This window comes from Monodelphis domestica, chromosome 6, assembly GCF_027887165.1.
Source record: "Monodelphis domestica isolate mMonDom1 chromosome 6, mMonDom1.pri, whole genome shotgun sequence".
In the NCBI taxonomy this organism is placed as follows: Eukaryota; Metazoa; Chordata; class Mammalia; order Didelphimorphia; family Didelphidae; genus Monodelphis; species Monodelphis domestica.
The window spans coordinates 188,570,164-188,596,964 of record NC_077232.1 but is presented as its reverse complement, the minus strand read 5'-3'; the positions used below and the strand labels follow the sequence as shown (position 1 = coordinate 188,596,964).

Below are 26,801 nucleotides of genomic sequence, written 5' to 3'. Positions count from 1 at the left end.
GCCCATTGGCATCACCAGACTTGCCATAGGGGCTATGAAACTAAAAAGGTTAACATCATGAATTGGAAGGTTTAGAAGCAGTGAAAGAAATGAATAATGGAAAGTGTAGACTTGGATTCAGGAAAAGCAGGGTTCAAAATCTTGCCACAGTTATTTCATAATGGTTACCATTTACAGAGCACTTTTATGATTTGTAAAGAACTTTACATTTATTATCTTCTTGTTATTCAGCCATGTCTGACTCTTTGTGACCTCACAAACCACAGCACATCAGGCTCTTCTATCCTCCACCATCTCCCAGAGTCTGTCTAAGTTCATGCTTGTTGATTCCATGATACTACTGATCTCAGCCTCCCCATCCCCTATTCCTACTGCCTCCAGTCTTTCCTGATATCAAGGTCTTTTCTAACAAGTCTTGTCTTCTCATTATATGGCCAAAGTATGAAGTGTTTTATTTCATGGCTGAAGCCTCCATCAGCAGTAATCTTTGAGCCTAAGAATATGAAATCTCACACTTCTTCCCTTTCTTCTCCCTGTTTGCTAGGAAGTGATGGGACTACTTGCCATGTTCTTAATTTTTTTTTTTAATGTTAAGCTTAAAGCCAGCTTTTACATTTTCCTCTCTCACTCTTTCCAAGAAGCTTCTTAATTCTTCACTTTATCCCATCAGAGTGATAACTCTGAAGATCTGAGACTGTTGATATTTCTTATGGCCATCTGATCTGACTTTCAGCTTTTGATTGATTTGGCCTGACATTTTGCAATAAATAAACAAAGTGACATATACAACCTTGTTGTACTCCTTTCTCAGTCTTACACCTATATTCTTCCATTGTTCTAACTTGCTTTCTTGACCTATATTCAGGTTCCTCAGGAGACAAGGAAGATGATTTGGTACTTTCAGCTCTTTGAGGACTTGCCACATTTTGCTGTGGTTCACACAAAGAATTTAGAGTAGTTAAAGCAGAAATAGATGTCTTTCTGGAATTCCCTTGCTTTCTCCATAATTCATCGAATATTGGCAATTTGGTCTCCAGTTCCTTTGCCTTTTCAAAACCAGCCTTCTCTTCTGGTAATTCTTGGTTCACATATTGCTGAAGCCTAGTTTGCAGAATCTTAAACATAACCTCACTGGCATGTGAGGTCAAATGCAATTGTTCAGTAATTTTAATATTCTTTGGCATGATCCTTCTTTAGGACTGAGACATGAAATGATCTTTTCCAATCAAGAAGCCACTATTGAGTTTTCCAAATTTGCTGGCATATTGAATAAGTATAGCACTTCAATAGCATTGCCTTTAAGGAATTTAAATAGGCCAGTTAGAATTCCTACACCTCCTCTAGTCTTAATGTTAGCAATGCTTCTTGGACTCAATAGCTGTGCGACCTCAGGCAAATCACTTAACCTATTTGCCTCAGTTTCCTCATCTGTAAAATAGGTTTAATAATAGCACCTATCTCACAGAGTTGTGAGGATTAAATGAAATACTTCATGAAAAGCATTATATAAAGGTTAATTATATCATTATTGATGGTGGATTTTTCTTCTACAAGAGAGCACAGAGGCCTACAAGGCAGAAGAATTGGAGTTCAGCCACTTAAGGAACTGAGTAAAGAATTTGCACCTATTCTCAAACCCTTTCAGATCAATTGATAAACATTTATTAAATGCCTACTCTGTACCAGGTACTATGTTAAGCCCTGAGGTTACAAAAAGGGACAAAAGACAATCTCTGCCCTCAAGGAATTTACAATCTGGGGAGGCAATATTCAATCAACTATACACAAAGCAACTTATATGGGGGAATAGAAAATAATTAAAAATTTTAATTTTAATAAAAAATAACTCAAATAAGTAAAGCACTGAAATTAAAAGGGGTTGGGGAAGGTTTCCTGTAGAAAGTAAAAAAAGGGAAGAGAATGGAGTGGAACAGAAGAATGGGTATAATAAACAGTGATGAGGAAAGTAGATAGAGAAGAAGCACTCAGTGGTTAAATAAAATCAAGAACCCAGAGAAATGAAAGTCAGAAATTGCATAAAGTAAAATGGAATCAGAAACTGGCTTCCTGTTATATACAATCTGGGGTGGGGGATGGGACTATCTTGACTATCTTGACACAATTGCTATAAAATCTTATATTCAATCCCAAGGCATATTATTATCAATAGAGAAGTTTATAGCAAACCTACTATTATAATTTAGTAATGTTCTGGGGAGAGCCTTGAGAAAACAGATGGAAGTTACTCCTTTCTTTCATGTAAAGGAAAAAAAAATGCAACACCCTGGTGCAGTGATGGTGAACCTTTTAGAGATGGAGTGCTGCTCTGCCCAGACCAAGTGCTGTGCCTGCCCCCTTCCCCCCCAGGCTGAGTGCTTCCCCCTCCCCTACTTACCCCAGACAGGGAAGGGAGGAAGCACTCCCATTGGCTGCTGGGGATAGGGGTAGGAGAAGTGAGGAATTTACTTAGATGCATGGAGAGGAGGAGGGGAACAGCTCCATCCTGAGTCCCTCTGGCTGTCTAGTAACTGACTCTGGTGGGGGACTACAAGCATGCCCAGAGAGAAGACTCTGTGTTCTGTTTTCAGCACACATGACAAGGGTTCACCATCATGGACCTAGTGTATAGAATTGTTCTGATAAGTCTCAAAGGCTTAAGTCAAATGAGTTGGAATATGCCTCAGTTCTTTGACTTCTCAGAGATGCAGTGTCCTCAGCTGCAAAAATGGGAATCAACGTCTGAGTCACTAACCTTGTCCTGAGGCTCTGGCGATTAAATAGCAAATGTTTTACAAAAGTTAAAGACCATACAAATATCAGGCAGGGCTAGGAGGAAGAGTATCACAAAGAATAGGAATGAGTGCCATAGAATTTTGTGTTCTGAAAGTGAATCTTAAAAACTACTCAGACTTTACCTTAGAAGATTTGGTCTAGCTATTCCCTTATTGTAACAATGGAGATACTTGGTCTAAAAAGAATCAAGAATGTATTGGGAACTTTTAAAATTACTCCACCCTAGGGAGCAGCTGGGTAGCTCAGTGGATTAAGAGCCAGTCCTAGAGACGGGAGGTCCTAGGTTCAAATCTGGCCTCAGCCACTTCCTAGGTGTGTGACCCTGGGCAAGTCACTTGACCCCCATTGCCTAGCCCTTACCACTCTTCTGCCTTGGAGCCAATACACAGTATTGACTCCAAGATGGAAGGTAAGGGTTTAAAAAAAAAAATTTACTCCACCCTACTCAGACAGTGCCTTAGGGGAAGATAAAGTTGTAAACTCTTGATTGAACAATGAAAGTCCCTAACTCATACCTTATAGTAAATCTAGAACCTTAAGCTAGGTCTATTTTTAGGTCTAATACAAAAAGGTATTAAGTACATGTAAAGGTTAAATTAATCACAAAAAAGGTCAAGTAACTTACAAAAGGCAAGCTTAACAAAGAGGTGTGAAGTACTCAGAAAATATAATCTAACCAGAGAAGGTGAGAACCGAAGAAGATGAGAACTAAGAATGGGCAGTCCTGGAAAAAGCATCTACCATGATTGGTAGACGTGAAAATTTAGGGGAGGTGACATAAGAGAAAATCTCTTTAAAAGGAAGGGGTAAAAAGTCATTTAAAGCAATTGAGTTCAGAGTTGAATTAACTTAGATTCTGAATTGGAGTTCAGGAGATTCAGTGGAGGACTGGAGAATTGCTTGGAGATAGATGGTCTTGTGGTGAGTAATAAAACTGACTCACTCTCCCTTAGGCTCAGGAAGGCCACTTTGGCCTAGGCCTTTAACTGCTTGGCTCAGCCTGAGCCAGAGCAGTTTAAATTAATTCTCTCATATTCTCTCATATTCTCTCTCTCTCTCTCTCTCTCTCTCTCTCTCTCTCTCTCTCTCTCTCTCTCTCTGTCTGTCTGTCCTTCCATTAATTCCTTCTTTCTTTCTTAATTAAAATCTACATAAATCCCAACTGATTTGGGTATTTTCATATTTGGGAATTTCCCATGGCGACCACTTACTTAGATTTTAAATCAAAACACTAAAAATTATCCTTTACAGTTTTGGTGGTTACATGAAGTGACTTTATTTAATAGTGAGAGTAGGAATAGATGGAGGATGAGGAGGAAGAATAGGAGGAGGAATAGCAGTAATAAAAGGAGGAAGAGGAAGACTAGAAATAGGAAGAAGGGGAAGAAGAATAGGAGAAGTAGGGATAGGAAGAGGAAGAAGAATAAGAGGAATAGAAAGAGGAGGAAGAGTAGAAGTAGGGATGAGGGGAAGAGGAGTACAAGGGAGTAGGAGAAGAAATATGACTAGCAGTAATAGGATTAGGAGGAGGACAAATAAGAAGAGGTGGGGGAATGGAATGGGGGCAAGGGAAGGAATAGGAGTAGTATTAAGAGGAGGTCAGGGAGGCCCAGGAACCCAAAGATGACTAAAACAAATGTAAACCAGGTATGTCAAGACGTGTGGCATGAACAGTACTTTTTTATGAATAATCTGCCAGGGCTGGTATTATCCAGGACAAATTCCTGAAATAAGTAGGGCTTGAGAAAAGATTGGAAGATGGTTGAGAATGAACTGAATGACCCACTGGGGACAGAAGACTCCTGACAAATGGAAAGTGCAAGGTCCATTTCAATAGTGCCTAGGAATACCAGGAGATTCTGGCCAGAATGGAAGCACTATGACTCAAGAAATAAATGAAAATGAGTGATCTCCTTCAAAAAGGTGGTGAAAGGAACCCAATCTCACCCCTTATGAGAAACATAATTTTTCTATTTTTAACCTGAATGTGCTTTTTTGTGGGTGTACAGGGTGAGGGGAAAAGACTGGGGAAAAAGAAGAAAGGAAGAAAGAAAAAATAACTCATGAACAATTTCCAATCTCATTCCCCCACCCCTTAAAATAGCTCTTCATAGCCAATAAAACAGTACACACAATGATTACAACAATGTAAATGGAAAAAATAACAACCATATAACAATTGAAAATGAATGTTGTAAAACTGCAGAAAATAAACTTGGCCCCAAAGAGCTGAGAAGATGCTTTCTCCCACTGCTTTGCAGAGTTGGGAGGTCTCTAGGTGTAGAATACCGCATACATTTTCAGAGTTTTTCAATGTAAGGGTTTATTTTGTTGACTGTTTTCTGTTCTTTTCTCTTTTTTTCTTTAAATATATTCTTTGTTATGTGGGCTGGCCCTCTGGGAGAGAAGAGAAAGAGGGAAACTGAAGCAATTTTTTAAAAAATGATGTATGTATATGCATGCATATATATATATATATTTTTATAAAATATATAAAGACAGTTCTTTGAAAAGACTATAACTGTGATTAAAACTATTGCCTGGGGGGTGGGGGGAGCAGAAACTATCAGTCAAGATAGTTTTTTCTTCTTCAAGCTGTTCTTTGAACAGCTGTCCAGGAAGAAAAAGAATCAGCTTTTAGTTGCTTGATAGCCCACATGGATACTTCAGGGTACAGAGATAAAGTTATTTAACTTGGCAGTCCCTGGAATTTACCAAGCTCTATTAGTTCACTCCTCAAATCAAGCACCAAAGGACATGAGAAAAGGGCTTGGGCATTTCTGCTTTCCTGGCGGGAACTATCAAAATACCTGCTTCCCATACTATCTCCCATTATCCAGAAGCCAAGAAGGCACATAATAGATATCAAAGAAATTAATGGCTAAAATAATGAAACTTCATGACATTTTTCTCTTTAAGCCTGTGAAAGTGAAGTTTATTATTTTAGGTGAAAAAAAAATGCAGGAATAACACTGCATCATTCTTTTTTAGGGAGATAATTGTCCTCCTAGCATTCTCTGAAACCTCAAATCCATTTTAGTCCTTCAGGAATTAAGTGCATTTCAGATCTCATAGTTTCATTAGTAGGGGCTTTCCCCCACAAATACTGGAAGAAAACATGTTATTTTTTTACTGATATTTCAGATTACTATTAGTAGATCATGAAGTATGATATCTAAATCCAAAATGTACTAATTTTTAAAGTAGTAAAGTAGGAACAATTCCAAGATGGTTCAAATTAAAAAATGTCAATGGCTTTCTTTCAGGTCCAGGTCAAAGTTCTTGGCATGATATTCAGAGCCCATCCCATTGTGGTCCTGAGTTACCTTTCCATCCTTATCTCCCACTTCTTCCTTCACAAATATTCTGTTAGAGCCAAGCTTGTCCATTCCCTAACCCCTGAGGATTTGACTTCTCTTTCCTCTTAACTCTTAGAATACCTATATATAATTAATCTGGTACACCTCATCAGATCCTGCAGAGACTGTAAGAGTCACAGAATTTTAAGCTTATAAGAAACCTAATAGGATTACTACTTCTAACTCCTCAAGCTGTACCAAAGAGGCAGCATGGTGTAGTTTATAGGGCCCTGGGCTTGAAAGTTAGAATTCTACTGCAGACATTTGCCAGTTAAGTGACTTTGGGCAAGTTATTTAACCACTTTGTGTCTCTGTTAACTACAAAATAAGGGGGTAGGATTAAAAGAGGCGATTCTATGATTCTGTGAACTTCTCACATGAGTATATCTTCTTTTCTTAAGAAGAATCTAAGTAAGTTATCAGAATACCTATTGTAACCCACCAAACCTCAGAGGGTTGCTGTGAGGATCAAATGAGAGGGATAAAGAGACTCAAAGATAGAGAAAGAGATGGAGAGAAGGAGGAAAAGAAGAAGGAGAAAGGGAGGAGGAGGGTGAGAGAAAGAGAGAGAGAAAGAGATGCTAACCTAACTAATTATACAAATAGTAGTTATAACTATAAGCTCTTAAGGGTGGCGATTTGATCCTATAATTCTTTGTCTTTTCCATAGTATTTAGAATAGTGTTACAAACTTAGAAGGCATTAAATATTTGTTAAATAAATGGATGAATGAATACATTATTTTCAATTTTTTAGAAAGTTTCATTGATAACTGTAAATAACACCATAATCACAAGATCTGAGATTTAGATCTGGAAATAACTTTGAAAATCATCTAATTCAATCCCCTCATCTCATAGGAAACTGAGACCCAAAGGGGTTTAAGTGACTTATCCAAGATCACATAGGTAGTTGGGAGGCAGGTTTGAACCTGGGTCACAAGATCATAGATAAAACAACCTTATAGTTCCTGAGACTCTAAATGTGGTGATTATTATACTGTATTGGACTGATGCAACAATAGAAGGCTGTGATTCTTTAGTAGAGTAGGATAGGGATACAAACAAGTAGAACTAAGTAAGAAAACATATTCCCCACCTCCCAGCCCCACACTATAAATGGTTAATAGGAAATGGAGGTGCTAGATGGTGCTAGATTACTTTGCTAATCAATGGAATCACCCTAGGTTTAAATATTCAGTTTAAGTCACCAGAGTCTTCCTTGAAGACTGTAATCCACACGGAACCCATAATTACTTATTGAGAATTCAAATAGAAAGATTTAAATTAACAGAATTTGGAAAGGGTTTGGGTAAAGGAGTCTATCCTACAAGGAAAAGACAAATATTATGTTGATATCAAGGATTAACTTAAAGGGGAAAATGGTATCTTATCTCATCCCTAAGAAAAACTATGCACTGAGAGAGAGTATGTATGCTCTTTGCAGGGAGAAGATGTTTCATGAGGATGTTTATTCTCATTTTCCCAGTGCACAGCACCTACTACATACACAAGTGAACTGTAAAATATTCTATAATACTTTGTATATGGAAATTAATTTAGGTGTAAAGAGTTGCTAAGCAAATATAATAATTTATGTTGGAGTATGATGTTGTTTCTATGAAACTCATTACTTTAAAATAAATGAATTACTGCATAAAACCTTATACCAGTTAATTTATGGTTTCCCATTGATTAAAGGCCTTCCATAGTCTACTTCCATCCTTCCTACATAAATTTATTTCTTAATAGTTTCCAACTTGACCCCTCTTTTCAAGTCAGGACAATCTTGAATCTATGCTCTTCCAACAAACCATGCTCAGTCTTGAATTTAAGTCTTTTTTCTGTTCCTGCAGGTTCCTTTGCTTGAGAAGCATTTCTTTCTATCCCCTATAAATCAGATCCACAGTTGGAGGTCCATCTGAAATCCCACCCTGGCACATAAGAGCTTCCCTACCAACTCTTCCAATCCCTACAGTATTTCTCTTTAACACTCATTTAGAAACTTGCCAGCCTTTAAGCCTCTGAGGATAGAGTGAAGTCACATATAATTTTTTTTTCTGCCCCTAGCAGAATACTACAAACACAATAGGCGCTTAAATATCCTTAAATGGTGTCTAATGTTTGTGTGTGTGTCTAGTTTCCCCAGCCAAATGGTAAACCAGAAGAAGGCATGGGACATTATATTTCCTTATGCCTTCCTAGGCAATCCACCTCACATCCTCAAATTGTAATGGGTTGGACACACAAAAAGAATTTGAAAAAATATATTATGTGAATAGACACTATTTTAGGCTATGTCTTCTAGTCAAATCCAGATGTAGCCTTGCCTAAACTCCATAAGTTTACTTAGGATAGCAGAATAATAAATTATCTTTGTGGAGAAAGCCAGGACATTGAATTATTCTGAAATGTTTTCTTAATCCTTAAACAATATTCAGTTGCAGTGCTATGGATCTTTACTCTATTCTAATCCTTTGAAAATCTTCCTTCTGGCATGCTGAAGATAGAGGGTAAGAAAGCTGCTATTGACAAGGCCACCCTGGCTTCAACTTGTAAGCAGGTGGGTGGGTGTGTTATCAAGTCCTGCCACTATCTGTGGAAGAAGCAATAGACACAGGATGTTAACTCTTGGGGCCATATGTGGTTTTTTGAAGGCAGCAGGAAGTGTGGGGGAGGAGGGGCCCATGGAGAGTGGCCTGGACACCATATTTAGTATATAGGACATAAGTCACCAATTTCTTATCTATATAGTTATCCTCAGCTATTGAGAATATCTCATCTCCAATCATGATGGATAAATGGAAGCTTGTGGAAGCAAGAAATCTAATAACTAAGTATAATTTTAAATTGGAAAAAAAGGAGGCTGCTCCCTGTTCTTTATCACCAACAAGAATCCTTTGCTTACTTCTTTCCCAAGTTCACCACCATCCTTTTCTTCTTATCAAAGTTTAGATTGTGGCACCCAGGGGCTGTCATTTTATAGAGCAGGGGCTTTAGGGGCAGAGGGTGTCATGGGCTCCTTTGACAGTTTGGTGAAACCTTCTCTGTATAAAGTTAAATAACTAGTGGTAGAGCTAAATTTCAGCAGGAAGCTGGTGAAAATAAAGGTGTAATTTTTTCTTCCCATCTAAGTTTACAGACCTCCTGAAATTTATGGACCTCTGGTTAAGAACTGTTATAGATGAGAAACAAAAATTATCTCCCCTTCTTTCTACAGATGAATCAACACAACAATATTGAGTAATTACTCTTTGTATGTGGGGGAAAGGAATATGGGAAAGATAACAATAACAGTCTGAGCCTTTAAGGAATTTACAGTCAAATTAAAGAATGACTTGTCAGTGAGCGAACATTTATTGCTGTAAGCATTTACTATATGCCAGGCACAAGGCTAGGTGCTAAGAATACAAAAACAAGTGCAGAAAGACGGTTCCTGCCTTCAAGGAGCTTACATTTTAAAGGGAGAAGACAACGAATAAATGGAAGCTGAAAAGGAAGAAAATATTATTAACAATAATAATGTAGTATTTTTGTAATAACTTATTTGATGTTTCTAAGTTACTATCTTGACTATGCCCCTTAATGATTTATTTGAGAAGAGCTTTACATGTTAGTTCATTTCAAAATGAGTTAACATTAATAAAAAATAATTAACAATTAAACAGATGTAAAAACAATTTGATAAATGGCATAAGTTGTTATGATAATGTTATAAGTACAGTAGATGGAACTATAAATGACTGTCTACCTATTATTGGTGAGTGTTGGGAGAATAGAGACAGAATCTTAGATTTAGACTCAGAGACCTGGGTTCAAATTTCAGGTGTGTCACTTCCTTGCCTAACTCTGAGCAAGTTCCTAAGCTCTCTGAGCTTCAGTTTGCTCATCTGTAAAATAGAGGGGCTGGACTAAGTGGCCTCTAAAGTTCCTGTTCTAGTTCTATGTCTGTGATTTTATGCTAAAGAAGTTTAGAGAAGGGGCAGAGCACCATGGGTTGGAATAGATTTTATGAAAGAAGGATTTGGACTGAAGTTGATCATTTATTTGTTTGTTTGTTTGTTTATTTATTTATTTTTGGATTTTTAAAGGATGGTAGAATTAGTGGAACAGAGGGGAAAAGTATGGAGGTAGGAAAGCTTAAGACTGGAAGGCTGGTTAGTGAATGGAACAATTTAGCTTGAGCAGAAAGTCAGTGAACCTGTGCAACTAGAGGAGATAAGTGGAAATGGTGTGTTAATGGTGTGACTGAGGGCACTAAATGTTGGGATTTTAATGAGCAGTAAAGTCTTGGAGAGTTTTAGGGGGGTAGGTGGGGATTGTTTTGTTTTTCAATTAGGAAATGGGATTGTGCCTTATTCAAAGTGGTATAAAGGATGTTTTAGAAGGTAATCCCAAGCACCAAACTGATAACTAGCTGTGTGACTTTGGCTAAGTCAACTTAAATTCTTTAAGGTTATGTTTCCTCACCTGCATAGTACGGGCATTGATGATTCCTCAAGTTTCCCCAGCTCTATATCTGTGATCCCATAATATTAGGTAACCCTAAGAAAATTACTTTCATTTACCAACTATCACAAACCATCTCAGTCAGAAGCAACTCTGGAAAAAAATTCTTTTGCAGGAGGAACATATTACAGCTGTTACCAAGGCTTTTCCACTTTTTCAAGATCACAAGAGAAAAAAAAGATTTCATGACCTCCTTTGGCAACGTTTTTCAGGACATTCCATTCTAATCAGGTAGGTCCTTACTTAACTAGAATTCTCTAGAGTTGTCATTTTCTTGTAATCTAGTCTTTCTAATTTGTATAATAAACAGGTTAAACTGGATAACTTTTAAGGTGACTTTAAATTCCAGAAATCTGTGAGATACTGAGAAAATCAATATTCTATCAGCAAATACCCTTTGACAATCAATCAGGGATTTCCTAATAGTCTTTTATAAATCTAAAGCTATTTCTAAGCAATTCTTTATGCATTCAAAATTGATAGACTCAGTCATAGTTATAATAGCTAGAAAAACCTTCCAAGGATCATCTGGTCTAGCTTCCTATCTACTGGCAGGTCAAATTATTATCCTCAATTTATGGAAACTCCATTCCTTATCTCCTTCACTGTTCATGTTATTCTGTTATGTCCAATTCTTTGTGACTCCATTTAGGGTTTTGTTGACAAAGATACTGGCATGGTTTGCGTTTCTTTTTCTAGCTTATTTTATAAGTGGGGAAACTGAGGGAAATGAATTACACAACTAGTAAGTATCTGAAACCAGATTTGAATTCAGGAAGAGGAGTCTTCCTGATTCTAGGTCCAGCACTCTCTATCCACTGTACTACCTAGCTTCCCCAGTTTCTTACCTCACTATTACCCACATCCTGTCAGTTGACAAGCCTTATTGATTCTATCTATATATCTCTCATCCCCTTCTCTACACTCACAAACCCATTACCCTCTTTTAGGCCCTCACTTCCCATGTGGACTACTGAAAGATCTCCCCAGCTAGTCCCTGGCTTCCTACCTTTCCCCATTACAATTCATCTTCCACACAGTAGATAACATAATCTTCCTAAGACAAAGGTTGGACCAGGTCAATTCCCAGCAAAAAAAAAACAACAACAACAACAACAACAAAAACAAAAACAAAAAACTTTAGGGACTTGCTATGTCTTTAAGATAAGTAGGGATTCCATAATCTGGCTCCAAAGGCCCTTTCTAGCCATAGTTCTTATGACTTTCCTTGAAGTACTTGATTTCCCAGCCAAATGTCCAGTGTGCTCTTCTTACAGCTCTTGCCTCCCACTCTGGTCCAGGCTATTACCCCAGACTGGCATACATTCCCTCAGCACAGAATATTTAGTTTCCTTTAGAATTCAGCTTCAGCACCCCCTCCTCCAGGAAGTCCTTCCTGATCCTTATAGTTGCTACTACTCTTCTTCCTTAAAATGTGATATATTAAACTTAGCTGGGTAGAAGTTACATTCTTACAGTGAAACAAAAGCTCCATGGGGACAGGAACTACTGTTTTTATAAAGTCAGTGCCTGGCGTAGTACCTTCTTTGTGCATTATGTACACTATTTATTAAGCTTTATTAATTTTCTAGAGTACTGAAAGTTAAATTCTTAATTAAAAATTTAACAAGCATTATATAAATACCTACTATGTGCTCGGCACTGCTTCACAAATATTATCTCATTTGATTCTCACAATGACTCTGGGAGGTGGGCACTATTATTACTCCTATTTTACAGATATGGAGCCTGTGGCAGTCAGAGGCTGAGTGAATTGCCTAGGATCATACAGTTAGTAAATGTCCAGAGAGAATTTGAATTCAGGTTTTCCTGACTCCAAGCATAGGACTCTAGCCACTATGCCAACCAGCTAGTAATTAGTGAAGAGAGGAAATGCCAAGCCAAATATGCACTCCAAACACTTGGTATTTAGGTGGAATGGTATTGTGACATTCCAGGAGATCCTCATACATTTAGACTGATCTGTTTTACCAACAAGGACCCCGCAGGTTCTAAGAAGAAATGGGTAAGAGAGCACTGATGGCCCAGTGTAAATCTTCACCACCACTGAACCAGTAAAGACATATGCCTTGATTTATCATAATATATATGAAGGAAAGCATATGATCTATTATGACCAATTAATTTCCTTCCTAAAAATAAGGATTTTTCTCCTATGTCATCTATACCTCCTGATGGCATTTGAATTCAAAGTCAACTTCCAATGACTGATCAGCCGAATTAAAGTGTTTCAGCAGGGCCCACGTTGTTAATCACACTTTAGCAAATTTCTTCTCTTAACAGACTGAGAATCCAGAAGCTCCCAATCAGCAAAAGCGAAAAATAACACTGCTGTAGAAGCTTCTTACCACTTTAGGTAAGCTATTTTTCCTTTTAACATGGGAATAGATGGAAGAAAGACTGTTTATGTTGTCTGGTCTTGTGTCTCTTCTCACAATTTATCACTTCAAACTTTCTTTTCTCTTTTCAACAGTAACAATGTTCTTCTACTATAACTGACAATATAAATACCAAACGCATGAAGCTCTTCTTTTATAGGGACTTAATGACACCCTCTGGGCCAAAGCAACCAGACACTCCTACTATTAAATTCTATTTACTCCATAGATATGCAGGGTCATTTCCAGTTGTGGGGATTTGCATGATTTTATAATATTAATTATCCTCGAAAGAGTGATCTTTCAACAGGTTCATTATATCAGTCTTGGGAGCTTTCTCTGCTAGTTCAATTCAGAAACATACATCACTGGATCACAGATTTGTTTATCCCCAATTATTATATTACTCATCTAAAATATAACTACTAATGCGACATTCTTACTTCTATATATTCCTACTCAATGTCCAATGACAGCCAAAATGCTTGAGACAACTTACTGATTTTTCCACTGTAAAGATTCTTGCCTTAAGAGTTCTCCATACTCATCAGTTATATACAGAGTCCATGTTTTCCAGGAAAAACTTTCATAACCAAGAACTGGATGTTAAATGGCTACATTACATTATATCACATATATACATTATAGTCTATGCAAGTCATTTATTTTGGCAATTTCTTCCCTTGTAAACTTCCCCAAAATTCTCTTGCTCACTCTTTAAAATGAATTTCTTTTAATGTCATTTCATAGTTTGCAAAACGTTCAACTTTTATCACTTCCCTTATTTGAAGGTTCACAAATTTCTTCTTTTTGATTTTGGCCTCTCTGATTCTGGGACCCCCACCCCCAATAAATAAAACCTACAACATTTTGATTTATTATGGTCAAACAAAATTTTTCATTAATCCAGGTTTAATGGATAAATTTTTTGGTAGGAAAAAAATTTTTAAAGGACTAACTAGTAGTTGGATTATCATATTCTCCTCTTCCCTCATAATTAATTCTTTCCTTTGAGGTCAGTGGTTTTAAAAAAAAAGGGAATGGTTTTTTTATGTGTCTCTGTTATCATATTCACAAAGAAAAAAAGCAGTATTTGTCATACTTGTGGTAATCTGAGTGAAGAGCAATGCCTTTCAGATTCCCTCAGATTTTACCAAGAATATTTAAGCCTTAATGCCTTGAGAGAAATTTCATGTTTTGAGTTTACTTTAGTACTTGTGTGTAAAAGATTTCATCTTTTTAGTTTAGAAGCTTAAAGTTCAGCTTAATTTTTATGGAAGTTAAAATCATGAAAAAGGCCATGTAGATATGACTAAGCTATTAAAGCAGGATCTGAGCACAAAAAAGGTTATTATAAACGTGAAATCACATTTGCTGGTCTAGGTAGAGTATTGAAGTAATTACAACACTGGCAGCAGAGTCCACAAGACATGGGATCAAATCTAGTCTCACATACTCAATAGCTGAGTGATCCTAAGCAAGTCACCTAACTTTTCTGTGACTCAGTTTCCTCATCTGATCAGTGTGAAAGTCTGACTTGATGGCCTCTCTGATTTTTCTGCGGACTAATTTTAGAACCCAATGTTCCTGCCTTATTTTGTTGTGTTTTATGTGAACAATCTAAATCATCAGGCCAATGTTCTCCATTTATATTCCATGTTTCATGTGCTTTTGGCAAATGTAGTCCTACAATATGTAAAATAAGTCTTATAGCTAATAGTAGATTTGAATACTGTACAAAGTGTTTGGTCTTGGGTATCATCACTGATATATATGCAAAGCAAAGATAGCAATCCTTTGAATGGTCTTTTGGCTGTAGATAATATAAATGCTACAGTACAGTATAAGGGAGAGGCCCAATCCTTATCCTGATCACCTATTTCATAAAACAAATAAAGATGCTTTCTTAACTAGATAGGTAAAGTTACTCTAAGATTCAAAAATCTGCTCATTATATATGAAACATTAAATATCTAGGAGATGTATATATCTACAAAGAGATGCTTCTTATTTAAGTAACCTTGAAAATATCTTTTTTTTTGCAAACTTTGCAAAAAAAAAAATCCCATAATGGAGGGAGAGAAATGGAATCCCCCACCACTGAATTCAGGACCAGAGTGTGATATAGATGGAATGGAACCAAAGGTGGAGAAAGGGGATAGATGGTTTTCCCTCTCTCTTTCCCTGGTAAACCCCACTCTGATTGCCTTCAGAATCACAGGTTACTGTTTCCTCAGAGACTTGGTTGAAATAAAATACAGGACAGACAGCTTCTCCCTCTCTGAAGAGAGAAGTGTAACTTTCCTCCCCCACAAACTCCAAGTCTCCTTTCTTGGATACTATGAAGTGAGTTGTGGGATAACTTAAGAGGAATGTGGGAAATAGGAAGTCCCTAAATAACGACTGAACCCCTTCTCCCCAAGTCCCAGGCTTTGCCCGCCTGACCCTCTGGGGTCAATTGTGAGAGTTGTCCTGATTCCTAGCTATGATATCAAATTCAAGGCTGTCTAGAGGGATTGAGAGGAAAACTTCCTGTGGTGAATAACTGTCTGGCAAAGTCCTATTCACTCTGGTTTGTCTTCCACTGGATACTGGGGTCAGGTTTCACAGGAGGATGCTCCAGGCTCAGAGGTTCGCTCACACCAACCTCCCTGGTGGGCTTCCCAAAGAGAAGTGAGTTCAACTGTTTGGATCTTCTCAGTTCCTCTGTTCCTTCTCCAGAATACTCTCTCCTTCCTGCCCTTTGTCTGCTCAAGATGGTCTTCCAGTATGCTGAATTTGTTCTCCTCTCTTACAAATCCCCCTTTTGGTTTTTCACGAATTTGTCAACTTGACAATTTGCATTGTCTTGAATGCCACACTTACCTTATGTCTATAATCTCTACTATTCTATCTACCTATTCTACCCCTATATTCCCCTCCCAAAGTAAAAAATCTCTTAACCCTAACCTATGCCCTTATTGTTGACCTAACTTATCTTGGCTAATTCCTAAGCTAAGATAGGGTTTCAGGAAAGTGGTTTAGGTTAAGTGTGTGGGGTACAAAGTTTTAATACAATGAAATAATTCTGGTTTGGGGATTAACAATATATCTCAGCAGTATGCAACAATGTTTGTAAACTCTCTAATAACAATGTCTTATAGAATGTTAACTAACATGAAATTTTTTTCCAAACTCCTTACATATCTGTTTTTAGCTATCACAATTGTATAACTCTATAAGATTTTACATGTATATATTTTAAGGTTAGTTTATTCTTTCCCTGTATCTATCTGAGTTATTTAAAATTCCCTTGACCACCCTAACTATTTCTGTCCCTAATTTATTAAGGGTTAAATTTGTTAGTCCATTCCTACACTATTAGTCTGTTAGTGACTTCACATTATGTATATGTGTATTTATTGTACAATTCTAACATATAATACATACATATTACATATATACCGAAGTTCTGCTTTGGAGTCAACCAGATAGAAAGATATTGTCTTTCTGCTTGTTTGAGTCCTGCAGAAATCAGTTTGTCATCATGTTTATGTTCTAAAAATGTACTGTTGGATGCATATACTCACACCCTTGGCCGATTTCTCCTTTTCATATTTTGCCTTTTGATTCTATCTTCCTTTCTTCTTCTCCAGGGTTTGTGTGTATGTGTGTGCATTTCCTTAATGTGATGTTAATGTGTATGGCGATTCATCTTACATGATGTGCTTTATAGAAGTTCTTTTTTCTATATAGTTCTTGGGTAACAGTTTTTTCCTGTGTTCTTTATGCCCATTTGCAATCTGTGGTGTTTTCTGGAACATATCTCAGGTCCTGCTCTCATCCTCTGTGCAGTTAACCCCTTGACTGTCATCTCACCTTGATTGTAGATTTTTCTTTATGCAGGAGCATGCATGTGTGTAAGAGTAGTTGCTGTTGTGTGAGTAAGAGTGATTCAGATTGTGTGAGTGTGTGTATGACTTCTTTTTTTATGAAGATCATCTTGTTTGTATTAATGTGTATGAATGTCTATCATGTTCTTCTTGTACTGTGATTTATAGTGACTGAGGGTTGAGATGGAGAGTTAGATAAATATTATTCCTTTTGGATTATGTCTGTCTTTAATCATTATTCAATTTCAGCATCACTTTTTATGGGGCTATTTTGTGTATCTTCTTCTTGGTCACTTTCCCTTTGGGTTTGAGCATCTTGTAGTGTGATCTGAGGCAATTTCTATATCAATTTCTTCTGGGCTACTTGAGGCAAAGTGGTGTTTAACATGAGAAGCAAGGAACCACAGTTCTTTCCCTATAATTTTAACTGAATTGAGAGTAGTGATAGCGACTTGGAATGGCCCATTCCACTTTGGTTCTGTTGGTATGCTTTTGTCGAAATTTTTCATGTATATCATATCTCCTGGGCTGATGTGTAGTGAAAAATCCAGTGATACTCTTTGCACCAATAATCCTAGGCTTCTCAGTTCTTTTAGCCTATCTTGTATCTCTATCAGATAAGTGTGTAATTGGCATTCTCCTCCTAGCATGGAAATGTAAGATGGTTTTGCAGTCCTACCATGCCAAAGAGGTTGTCCAAAAATTATCTCATATGGGGATATGTGTAAATCTCCTCTGAGCTTCATTCTAAGGTGGAACAATGTAAGTGGGAGAACATCTGTCCACTTTATGTGTGTTTGTGCACATAATTTTCCCACTGCAGTTTTTAACTCTCCGTTCATCCATTAGATCTGCTCTGAACTTTCTGGGTGATAGATGTCATGTAGATTCCCTTTTATACCCAGATTTTGATGAATTTCTTGCAAGATCTTAGATGTAAAATTGAGTTCCTCTATCTGAGTCAATGCTATTTGAAATGCCATATCTGGGGATTATTTCCTTCAAAAGTGTCTTCACCAAAAATCTATGTTATTTTTTTAGCTGGATATGCCTCTGTCCACTGGGTTAAAATCTGTCTACAATTACTAAAGCATTATATCCTAATATCCTCTGTCACTAGATATGTTGATGTAATCTATCTGCAAGCATTCAAAGGGTGTGAAAGCTAGTGGTCTACCCCCTAATGCCTTGCTTTTGAAATGACCTTGGTTGTATCATCTGCAAAGGTCACATGCTTGACATACTCTTATTGTATGTGTAGATATCCCTGGGGCTACCCCAAATCATCTGATTTCATCTAACAATGCTATAACACCTTAATGTCCTCTGGAGTGTGTGACATTGCAGAGATGTTGGTACAATATCTTGGATAGAAAAGGTTTCCCTCCTTCTGCTATCCAGATCCCATTTACTAATTTTGCTCCCAGTTGTTTCCATGACTGAACTTCCCCTTCATCATAAACTTGTTTGATATTGTGCTTTTCAACAAGGAAAGTTCAGCACATGTATGGGACCAAATCTAGCCTCATATTTTGCTGTTATATCAACTCTATGGTTACCCTGGGATATCTTATCTTTGTCAAAGGAGTGAGCTCTACAATGTAAGATTGCTACTTCTCTTGGCAAAAGGACTGCTTATATGTGAATTTCAAAACTACTCCACCCTTGTTTTTTTTTTCTGTAGTATGGCAACTTCCTGTAGCCTTGGCTGCAAATGGGTAAGTAATATTTGCTGCATTCTGTCCTACAGACTTGTGGGATTAGAAAATACTTAACTGGACCCTAATACAGGGACCTATGAAAAATTTTATTCTTGCTTTCTCAAAATTTTCTATACATAGAATTATGATATTTTGATATTGATTTTGAATTCTTCTTTAATATAAATATATGTATATATAAAGGGTTTATATTTTTCCCTTAATTTTTTCCCTTTTTCTTCTTTTGTTTTTTTTGTTTTTAATTTTTTTGGGATTAATTCACACCCCCCCACATCTAAACCTTGCATCCTCAGCTGGACTCAGTGTTTTTTTTTCCAACACTTTCTTCAGAGGGGATTGTATTTTCATAAAATCCAAGATTTAAAATTTGTTCGAGATAGATCTTCAGAGAAGAAGCTTGCTAACTCCTAAATCCAGAGAATGAGCTGTTGCAGAAAGATACCAAAAAACCTTACATCAAGAAGAAGAATGAACCTTGGGGTGTGGTTGATTGAACTGAAGGTTGATTGAATTTATTTTGAATGTACACTTTTCTGCCAAAGGGGACTGCCCCCTAATTGGATTTTGTCAATGTGTCCAGCAAAACATTGGTTTTTGCTGTCTCTCTCTCCATCTCTCCTATTTTCCCCTTATCTCTAAGTATTGTAATTTCGTAGCTGGTATGTTTACAAGACCCATCAGAAAGACTAGTTTTCCTCCGGGCCTCAGGTGGGATTGTGAATTTCAAAACTACTCCACCCTGTTCAGACCATTCTTTGGAGGATGGGATTTAGCTATTTCCTGATCAATGACAATGAAGATACTTGGAGTAACAGAGTCAGGTCTTGGAAACTGCAGTCTCTACCCTACTCAGGTACAGATTTGGAAGGGCTGCAGCAAAACTCAAGATTTAATTATTTGAGAATATGGCCCTCAACAGATGTGTGCAAAATAAAGGACAGATCTCTGGGCGGTCCTAGGTCAAGCTAGAGCCACCATTGGGACTTGGGAGGCACAGGAAGTGAGGTAGGGAATAGCCTCTGGAATTCGCTCACTTCCTGGGCAGAGAGCGAGACAGGAGTTTGTGCTAGGAGCTTGAGCAGGGAGGAGGCCCACAGACACCTTCCCTTGAGATCGATCACGTGAGTCAAGGACTGATTCTTCTCTACCTTGGCCCCTTTGGGCCTAATCTCCCTCTGACTTGACCAGAGGTTGAGTAACCCCTTTCCCTTTTCTCCTCTCTCCTTCTCTCCCTCTCCCTTTCTTACTCCCATTGTGATTAAACCACCACAAACTCCGTTCTGACTTGAGTGTTTCATTTTTAGGAATTTTATAAGTAAATTCCTTGGCGGCCATAAATTAATATTATAACAATCTCTAAAGGTGATATTTTCACCATAACATATAAGAGTTGAGATATGTCTCCCATATGCAATTTTCTTCCCAGCTATTGTAACTTGAACTCCCTGTTCTTCCATATTTCTGCTACTCCATGTACAATCGAGATGTATAATTGAGTACAAAGGAGAATGTGCTCCTCTATTACAATCCTTAAGAACACAGGATTAAGGGGGCAGCTGGATAGCTCAGTGGATTGAGAGCCAGGACTAGAGATGGGAGATCCTAGGTTAAAATCTGGCCTCAGATACTTCCTAGCTGTGTGACCCTGGGCAAGTCCTTTAACCCCAATTGCCTAGCCCTTACCACTCTTCTGCCTTGGAACCAATACACAGTATTGAATCCAAGACAGAAAGTAAGGGTTTAAAAAAAACAAAACACAGGATTAGGGGGAAAAAAACAATGTTTATCAAATACTGATTTACACAAGAATGACAGGAATCTTTTACAAACTGAGTTTTAATACATAATTGAAAACATGATTCTATGCCAGCCTGCTCTGACACAAAGACTAAAAATTGAAATTTTATATAGAATGCAAAAATGTGAACTAGATATAAAAATCAATACAAAAGAAATAAATGAAGAAAAAACCAAACCTAACAATTATAGCCTTAAGTGTGAATGGATTAAACAATCCAATAAAATGAAAAAATGAGTGAGAACCTATTTCCTACAATAAGAAAGACATCTAAAAAATAAAGCCACCTACAGAATGAAAATGAGAGATTAGAACAAAATTTATCATGCATCAAGTGATTCTAGGAGGACAAAAGATGCAACCATATTAGATTAGAGAGAAAGCAAAAACAAAACAAAACACCCAAGACTCACAAAGATGAGATGGATAAAGACATTTATTATGTTTATAAGGCTTCAAGAGACAATTCAGCATCAAGGTATCAAATAACATAGCCTCTAACTTCATGAAAGAAGGAGGCAGTGCAATACCAAAGAGAAAACAAAACAAAACAGGCTTTGGAGTCAAAGTTCTCAGGTTCAAATCCTACCTTTGATGTTTATTACCTGACTGACTTTGGGTGAGTCACTTAACTTTCCTGGGTCAAGAAAAATAAGAAAGCTATACTAGTCTCTAAAATCCCTTTTATCTCTACTTATATTAACCTCAGAACTGCAAAGAAGTCCTAAAGATTAGCAAAATAATTGTTAGAATCTTTATTAAAATCAATATATAGATTGCCATTTTTTGCAAGTTTTTTTAAACCCTTAATTTTCATCTTGGAATCAATACTGTGTGTTGGTTCCAAGGCAGAAGAGTGGTAAGGGCTAGGCAATGGGGGTTAAGGGACTTGCCCAGGGTCACACAGCTGGTAAGTGTATGAGGTCAAATTTGAACCCAGGATCTCCTGTTTCTAAGCCTGGCTCTCAGTCCACTGAACTACCCAGCTGCCCCCTATGCAAGATATTTAAGAAATACTTCCCTCTAAAAGCTGGATAAAAAGAACCTTGGTTTATGTGACCAATACATTCTTAGACCCTTTGAGTACATTGGAAATCACACATAATAGGGAACCCCCATTATTTAATAAGTATTTTTTATACGACCATACATAGATACTTTATGACTTTTCTTTAGGCTCATCAGAGCTACCAGCATCACTACTCTTGAGGCCATTGTTAATAACTAAATAGCATCAATGAAACAGAGAGAAGCACTGCTCTGATGCAAACATGACTTATTAAAAGGAAGAACTTCAGTCAAAGACTGATATAGGAACTAATGTTTGGTGCAAAACAATGTAATGACTCATATTAATGTTTCACAGAATGAGAAAGAGCATAATAGAGTGAACTGCTGCAAGATTTTACATTGCCTGGTAAAATCAATTTAGCACACATTTAACATTTTTAATTTTACATATTTTTCTATCTTTATTTTTTTAATTGCCAGTCATGTATACTGTATATCTGATTTCACATATGTTGCATTTGTGTAAAAGAAGGTCCTGTTGCATATATAACAGAAATTTTTTTTTAAAAAGGAAAATATAAAAGAAAAGATGATGATTAGAAAAATAGATCTGAAGATATGTTTCCTGAATATTATACATATTTTCCAGGATCATGTAATTCCCTTTCAAAAAAAAGTATAGAGGATAGTAGGGCATGGAGAAATTATTGTTATTATTGTTCAGTCATTTCAGAGGTATCTCACTCTTCCTAACCCCATTTGGATTTCCTTCCTTAGCTCATTTTACAGTTGAAGAAACTGAGACAAACAGGGTTAAGGGACTTGCCCAGGGTCATTTTCCGTTTATTAGAGACTTGGCAGATTTTTCATCCCTTCCATCTCTAGCCTTAGTGAGGTCATAAAATCTTATCAGCTCTGAGAATAGTTGCTGAAAAAATGTTGTGAAACTAATGAGAAGTTAAGACCTCTTGCAGGTGAAGTAAGGGGCATACAAATTTATCTTGTAAAGAGTGATTTTTATAAGATAGACTGTTAAGCTATTGTTTATGAAAATTATGAACCTGCACCTAGAAAAGCATGTAGAGCTAATTTAGTTTTAACAGATCCCAGAATTAAAGATTTTGTTTTTACATTAGGAGTTAATATACAAAATCTTCAGATATGGATATTTGTTAGTCTGACAGCCTTCAATAAATAGCCTCAGACACTATTAGCTGTGTGACCCTGAACAAATCATTTAACCCTGCTTGTCTCAGTTTCCTCATCTGTAAAATGAAATGGAGAAGGAATGAGTCACAAATGAAAAGAATGAACAATAATAATACCACAACAACATAGTGGTGGCACAAAATGACTATACTGCCAGACCTATCAACTTCCCAGTTTGTTTCAAACAAAGAAGAATCTTGGGAGGGAGGTGAAAAGGAGGAAGTTACAGAGATGTTTTTAAAGCATCAAGAATATATTAATAAATAAAAATAGGCTGGAATTTTTTAGGCTTTTTAGTAACTCTTCCATCTGATCTGTACTTGTTTATATCAATACTCATAGCCGTGGACTTTAATAGTAGTCAAATATGGGAAGGGTTAATAAATAATTTGTCCATTTACACGGCCAAACTAAATAATTCCAAAGCAGAATGAATCTTACTCAACCATGCAAATGAAACAGTCTCCTACATAACTTTCCAAATTTATCATTCCATGTTCATAGTCAGAAGATTTAAAAACAAAATAACTGAACTTCTTTCAAAGAAAACTTTCAACATCTTGTCTCAGCATAAAAAATTCCATCAACTTGCTCTCTAAATTGGTGGTTCTTAACGTTTTTGTGGGCAGTGGACCCCTAAAGGTCTGGGGAAGCCCAGGGAATCCTTATTCCACTGCATCTGTCCCTCCCTGCCTGATTTAAACTCTAGAACAAGATGCCCTTGCCAACATAAGCTCATCACCTGTAAAGTAAGGTGACATCTTGCTGCTCCCTCAAGACTAGACTGATACCACCTTTCTTATCCTCCTCTCCCCTCTGTTGGGAGGGCTGGAGGGAGTACTAAATTCCTCCCAAGGCCTTCCTTTATAGAGGGCAAGACCTAGAACTTGGCTCACTCCACTTTGCATCTGCTGCTCTGTCTGGTTTCAATGCCATGGAATAAAATTCTTTGACAGTGGGTCTCCCATGGTGTCTCCTCTGTCTGCTCTCCATTTCCTGCCTCCTTTTGTGTGTGGTTCTCTCCCTCTCCCCCCAATAGATAGAGAGCAGGGACTCTTTTCTTTCTATTGTTTTTATCCCAGTATCTCACAATGGCATACTTAGCACATCGCAGGGACTCAATAAAGGTCAATTGTGTTAAAAGGAAAATTCCATGTTTAGGCTTTTACTTGGATTAATGAGGCAAAACGTTAAAAGAGCTTACTAAATGTATGTTACCATAGCAAAAAGTCAAAGGGCTTATCATTGGAGATTGGCAAATGGCTTCTTGAGGGGGCCAGCTTTTAATTGATAACTTTCATAATGAGAGAGTCAACTCAGATAGGTTCACTTCTGTAAAAGGGGTTGGGGCTCTTGCATCTCAGTTCTTCCTGAAGGTAAGAGCACTCACAATTTTCACGTAGGGATATAAATAAGGCAGGTAGGGGAATGTGAAAATGAGCAGGTAATACAAAAAGCTGCAGATTGGGCAGCTTTGGGGACAGAGAGCCAGGTCTGGAGATGTGAGATCCTGGATTCAAATTTGGCCTCTGACACTGCCTAGTTGTGTGACCCTGAGCAAGTCACTTAACTCTTATTGCCTAGCCCTAACTACTCTTCTGCCCTGAAACCAATAATAGTATTACTTTTAAAATAGAAAGTTGGTGTTTAAAAAAACAACAAAAATGTGCAGATTATATATCTTCTACCCTAATAAAACCTTCCCCAACACTGATTGACAAAGTGACTCAGTCACTGAGTCAATGTAATTTTCAATAGCACTTAAAACCATAAGTCAGTAAGATACTATGAAAACACTAATGTTTAAAAGAGATTTGGGCTCAAATATCTCCTGACACTACTACTGTGAACTACAGCAAGTTGCTTTAACTCTCTAGACCTCATTAAAAAATTTTAGGAGTATAAAGGAATCCTGACAACTCCTTTACTAAAAACAACAAAGTCGGAGAACCCCTGGTGTAATGGACAGAAAGCTGGCTTTAGAGTCAATAAGATTTGGATTAAAATCTGGCACCTGAAAATTACAAATTCTGTGGTTATGGGCAAGTCATTTTATTTTTCTTGGTCTTTATGTCCTTCCCTGTAAAATGGAGATAATAATATGTGTAGTGCCTGTCTCACAGTTGTTGTGAGTTGTAATGTGCAAACTTTAAAGGGTAATATCAACTTTGGCTATAATTCTTTTCTCTTTTCTGTAAGAGAGGTAGTAAACTTCTGGTCTAGAATGCTATCTACACTGTCAAACATGGCTGGTATATCTTTTGGGGTAAGTAGTTTTCTCTGGAGAGTTGCAAGAATGATTCTGGGAAAGTGACTGGAAATAATCATTTTACATGTTTTAAAATAGTGGGGAAAAGAAAGTTCTTTAGTTTCCCTGGGTCTAAATTTGTCCATCTACATAAATCTGGAGTTGGAATACATGGCCAAGGGTTTCCTACTCAGTCCAAGATTTAAGATCCTATGAAATATGGAAGGAACCAGGGACTTTTGTCCAGGAGAATCCCAAAGGCAATGCAATTATTTCAAGGTCATCAGTGAATAGGCACATTTCAATGCAAATTTGAATACTATGCATAATTCACATGCTAATTTATATTAGCATATCAAAACCAAATCACTTTTCAATTACACCAGCCTGGGGCAGATTTGTGATTATCCCCAATCCACAAAGGATAAGGAAAGGATTGGGTTTGGGGCCTTTCTTTTTGGCTTGATTGGTTTTTTGTGATATCTACATTCAAAGATGATTGGGTGGGGGGCTTTGGGAGTGGGGAAGAATATTTTTAAAAAAAGAAGAAAGCAAGGAGCCAGACATTACTCTTCTCCATTATACCAGGATTTGTTTTTCCTGTGTTGGTTGGAAAAGCCGCTTAAATTATAAGTTTTTTTATAAAGGTAATGTTCAAGTCTTGCTATGTAAAAAGGAAGCAACAAAGTGCTTATGAGGGTAAAATAAGAATCTATAAAGCAATCAACAGCATAATGCCCTTACTAGTGGCTACAACACAATTAAGGATGGCATAGTATGAAAAAGAAGTCTATGTGTTTATTAAAAGTATTTCCTTCCATATAAAAATTCATCATAGCCTATTTCTTCATTAGACAGTGGATCTTTCCTTCTTTACATACCCTTAGACAAGAAGGTAAATATTAAAATTTTTGCCATAGTAAGATAAAAGCAGGTCCAGTTTACCATGCACAACCCCACCTCTAATGGGCAACTCTGGGGGGAGATCCACAGATCCAGAACTGGAAATTCAAGGATCTAGCCCATTGATTTTACAGGAATTTAGGGAAACTGAGACTCAGAGTGGCTTATCAGGATTTAGTGTGTCAAAAAAAAAAAAAAGTTAATTTTAAGTTCTATTTTTACACAACTCAATAGCTACCAGCTATTGGAGAATGAATCACAATAAATTCCTATATTTTCTTAAAGTCAGTAGAGTAGTTGCTTATGTATTTTAGACTGAAAGAGACCCAAAATGAACTTTTCCTAATTTTCCATACAAAAAGAAAATAAATAAAATCCTAGGACAAATCCTAGAAATTATCAGTGAAAGGAACTGAAAAGAGCCAAAATGCATTTTATGAGAGACCTTCTCAAATGGGATGAAAGGAAAATGTCTTCAAGGATGAAAATATGAATGGGATTTTTAAAAGTATCTAGAGTCTGGTAGAGGGTAGAAACAAATACCCCCTAAAACAGTATAATGTTTAGAATTGACCCAATAAAGGAATGAATGAACTTTGGTGCCAGAAGACCAATGCTGACACCACTGTTAACTGTTAGGTTAACAGAATCATAATCTGAATGTTTAGTTCAGAGTATTTAAAAGTTCACAGGACATTTTCTGAAAATGAATGGTAGTAGAAGACTCCAAAGATGGCAAGCTCATTAAAAATAATTAGATGTGATTGAAATAAACAGTTCAGTAAATTTCTTGTAAGCTCTTAAACTAATGGTAAGGAAATTGGTTTAAATAATACTAATTGGCTGCAAATTTGGAGGCTCATTTTGTTTTACTGAAGCATTATATTAAAATAAATTTGTCTACCATTGGCCCCTGAATACAAAGGTTGATTTAGTGTTAACCAACTTGACATAGTAGTCCACCATGAAAATTGAATTTT

The 26,801-nt window shown here is 37.0% G+C and overlaps 1 protein-coding gene across 3 annotated transcripts in view; it reads right to left on the bottom strand.

Annotated features, from left to right (window-relative positions):
* The window catches only part of MND1 (meiotic nuclear divisions 1), a 144,913-nt gene that overhangs the window by 82,339 nt on the left and 35,773 nt on the right, over positions 1 to 26,801 (bottom strand). The gene's annotated exons all lie outside the window — the stretch shown is intronic.